The 4,414-nt window shown below is 40.0% G+C and overlaps 1 protein-coding gene across 1 annotated transcript in view; it reads left to right on the top strand.

Moving 5' to 3' along the window:
* The first annotated feature begins 4,280 nt into the window (after positions 1-4,280).
* The window catches only part of sgk1 (serum/glucocorticoid regulated kinase 1), a 32,403-nt gene continuing 32,269 nt past the window's right edge, over positions 4,281-4,414 (top strand). Inside the window, exon 1 of the mRNA XM_032542626.1 lies at positions 4,281-4,414. This exon is cut by the window's right edge and continues 136 nt beyond it. The gene's annotated coding sequence lies outside the window, so the exon portion shown is untranslated.

Genomic DNA, 4,414 nt, shown 5'->3' with positions numbered 1-4,414 from the left:
CACACACACACACACACACACACACACAGCGCCACACATATATTTGTCGCACACTAACTTCTTATACCTTGCTTTGTGATCCTCCTTCATTTCAACACCTTTGCTTTCTGAGATGATTCACAACAAACCAATGCTGTTGGTGTGTATCGAAATATGCTAACAATCTCACAAGCTGAAACATGCCAACAAAATACACAGACACCTGCACAGACACGATATGCACACTTTTTCACCCAATAAATAAGATCTGAAGGAATTGGTTGCTTTGTGATAACACATGCAGGGTTACTATTTTCGGCGTGGGAGAGAACTCACAGTAGTGTATGAGAGAAGCACTCCTATACTGTAGATGCTCTTTGCTGCAGCCTGTGGAAGCAGGGCTGAGCAGAATATGGTTAATTTATGAAAGTGAGTTGGAGTTGAGAGCAGTTTTTTCTGAAGAGAGTGAGAGAAGACAGTGGAAGCGAATGTGTCTCAGAAAAATACTTTAGCACAACGCAGAGATGCATGCAGTCATGTAAACATTGTGGAAGGGATTTGGAGTATCATTCCCAGTGATGAGCTCACCTTCTAGATGTCAGTGCATAGCATGTCCTTGGCCAGAAAAATCTACCTGTCGCAAGACTGCAGCCATGACCCTGCCTCTCTGAGCAGACAAGCAGAGCAGAAAGTGGAAATCAATTGTGTAATGCTGTGGCGATAGGTCAAAGACAAAAATAGAGAGAGTGGGGGAGATAGGCTAGCAAAGACACATATAGAGCTTAACAGTCCTGCCCCTCCTTCAAGAGACCTTGAGTTCCAGAAGTAAATTTCCCATTCATTTCTCCCATTGATGTCGGGAAGAATCCATATATAAAGAGTTTTAGACTATGCCATAGTCTAACCAGCTACAGCGTGACTCATAAGCATACAACAAATAATTTTGATTGAAAAAACAAACTGAAAATCCAAAAAAAGTCAGAGGTACACGACTGTGTACGTATTTTCATTATAGAGCGAAGGAACTACTCATCCCATGAACCACCGCGCACCACTGTATAAAGGAAGCTTAAGTTTGTTTAGCTAACAGCTAATTCAGCTAATCGCTGTAAAAGACCCTCAAAAAAATAACAATACATAATAAATATATAACAGCTGTCACGTCAGACGGAGCCTGTTTTTCCCTGTGTTTATTTTGAGTTAACGTTATTTTAAACTGAATCAAACTGTCAGCTAGTGGTTTAGCTGAATTAGCTGTTGGCTAAACTAACATTAGCTTCCCGGTGGAGGATAACGGCAGAAGCGTGGAAAAGATCAGGATTCGTGCAGTGTCGTAAATCCTCGTAAAACAGTATTAGCATTATCACCAGCATGATTTCCACGATTCAGGGGTGTCACTGTGGGATAGGGATTGTTCAGGATTGTGGATAATGAATTAGCATATACAATCGCTTAGTCATGCCGGAGCTGGTTTTAAGTCTACCATTGACGGTTAAGATTTTATGGCTTATACTCCAATTGTCAATGGAGAAATTGCATTGTATTTTACTTCAAGAACCCGCTGTGGACTGGACTGTTGACCTCTATTTTTGTCAATTCTTCAATGTTGATTTACTCTTTCTTTGACAACATTGGCTCTAAATGTGTACACTGTTAAACTAGCTGTCAGGGATAGATCAAGGATAAACAGAAGCATCATTCATTGACGATCTTTTGCTGCCCTTTACACTGTCATGATTCTTCAATTGGTGAATCACAGAATCTATGCAATAAACAAGACATAGTGTTGTAGTTTAAGGAGTTTTAAATATGTGCAATGGGCAACCACAATACTGTAATAGAAACATATCGCATTAGTTTTGTTTGCCCTGTCTGTGCTGTCTCTGCACTGGTTTCATCAGGGTGTCAAGTGAGTCAAGTTGGGGTGTTTTTTTTCTCTCTAGAAGTGCTGAGAAGGATTAGCAGAGATTTATTTATTTATTTTTTTACCAGGTCTTGTTCAGTACATGATCAAAACATGCCCAGTGGAGCTCATTAGCAGACTGCAATAGAAAGTGTATACCACCTCTGACCAACACAAGGGCTTAAAAGAGCCTCACTTGGCTTTCTATTAAAAATGATCAGTCGGAAATGTACTGTCACGGGTAAATAATAAGCAGGAAAACACACCACCCCCTCATTTCACGCTGTCATCATAGTTCGAGGCTGCCTTAAAAAAAGGGGGGGCTATATGATACTTCGCTGGATCTGGCTCACATTTTGTAAGATCCATAATTTATTGACTTTGCAATCCTTTTGGCAATTCTCTGAACCATTTAAGAAAGATTGTTATTAATTATTTATTGGCTGCATTTGAATTCACAAGAGCAGGAGAGAATCTTTTGGGAGATCACAGAATAATTTATGCGCCATAGAGCTTTACATGTGAGTGAGAAATTGTCACGGTTATGTAACAACGTTGCTGCTGTCAGACTACATACATATATATAGCACCCTGGAGTTTTGGAAAACAAAGTTTTTTTTTATCTTCCTATAGTCTTATGACTGGATTCAACAAAGCAATCCAATCAGGATCCAATGGAGCTTATACAGTATACTCAGCCAAAATCGCCATTTTCCTTTTTTTTCTATTGACTAGATGCAGTGAAGCAAGTATTAAAAATGCACTTAATATCTTGTGCTAATCATGTGTGTCCCTTGCAATTAAACCCAGCTGAGAGCTGAAGTTAAAAACAACTCTAAACACTAAGGATGTTGACAAAACCAAGCGGAGTAGCCTATATGAATCCTGAGAGGTTTTATATAGAAGAAAATACATAGTTTGCCTCTGTTGGTAAAGCTGCCCTCAGTTTTTATGTTGCTGGATGGCAAAGCTGATTTCACCAATCATTGTTCCGTGTCATTACTGATGAGTCACTGTTCTGGCCTCTGACTGATCCTGATAACAGTAATACTGCACAGTCACTGTTCACTGTTTCCCCTGCAAGGAAAACTACATTCATCTAATATAAAGCGGAGGGAAACTGACTTGCTTACTGTGTATTGAGAGTTTAATTTCCCATATGCCACATAGTGTTATTGACAAACACCACCTCACTCACACAGGGAGTGGAGTTGTGTTATTTCCCCAGTGAATTATGTTAACCTTTCCTTTCTAATTGGTTCAGTCTTAATCAATACGACCAGTGTAATTGTAACCTACTATAGTACTTGCTGTAATAAAAATACTCCAGCAAACTGATTTAGATAAAATCCCATAACTCCCCATTAAACCACAACTTGTTGTGTTTACATTTAGTTTATTGTCCAATTTAAAGCGAGAACATGTAACTTTTGCTAGACAGAGGGCAACACTGAGAGAAATAGCCATACAAACAAAGCCTTGGATCTTGCCCCAATTATAATTCAAGTCACACTTTGACATTAGCTGCTAGAAATGCCTCAGGCCATTTGAGTTTGTGAGCTGCAGCAGGCAAAGGTCAAGTTTAAACTAATCACCTCATCATTGGTGAAGGCAGTAAAAATCAGATTTTAACTGATATTTGTGGAAGACAGACAAATACAGGACAAATCTGCCAAACATGCAGCATTTAAATACCTTTATTTAGAGGGTTGCAAAAAAAACTGTTAAGATGTTCTTTCTTATGACTTAATATTTCACTCATTATCATTTTTTTTAAGGTGACATAGCCAGCTCCGAACTAGAAACATGATTTCATTTTAGTTGCCAGGTTCACTGTGCGCGTCAAGTGCATGGACTCAAGACAGGAACATGATTCAGCTTTATTGCTCTTGGGTATCACATCAGGAAAGAGGCAAGGGCATCCACACAGATATGATGATGATGATTTTGTGTGTGTGTCTGCGTGTGGATCAAAGCTGTCAGGGAAGCTAGCACAGTACATTTAACCCATACATATATATATATATATATATATGTATATATATATATATATATATAGATATAGAAACATGTATATAAACACGGACATATTTTAGGTGTCCCTGTCCTCTTCAGTCCGCAGCGGGACAATTTTTATAGACATGAAAAGAGAAAGAAATCATAGGGGGATGAAGTGTAAGGTGAGAGAGATGGAGCGAGAGAGAGGGAGGGAGGTGCCACCATCGACTGCAGCAGAAGGCGAAGGAAAAAGGGGGAGGGCAGAGTGGGGATGAGGACAATAAGGGAGAGAGAGGGAATGAGAGAAGGAATGAGAGAGAAGGGGAGGCAACATTTGCTCACTGCAGAGCCGTTCATTGATAAAGTAGCGCTGGTGTGAGCCAGAAGACGGGCGCTGGACACATCACACACATCCTTCTCTCCTTCACACACGCGCGCACAAACACACCTAGGTGTTTGTTTACAGGCTGACTCCACATCATCAGTGCATTCACTTGCAGTGCACTCCAAACAACTGAGTACACACACACACAC

Source organism: Etheostoma spectabile, chromosome 18 (assembly GCF_008692095.1).
Source record: "Etheostoma spectabile isolate EspeVRDwgs_2016 chromosome 18, UIUC_Espe_1.0, whole genome shotgun sequence".
NCBI lineage: Eukaryota > Metazoa > Chordata > Actinopteri > Perciformes > Percidae > Etheostoma > Etheostoma spectabile.
The sequence above is the reverse complement of the archived record's forward strand: the minus strand, read 5'-3'. Positions and strand labels throughout refer to the sequence as shown.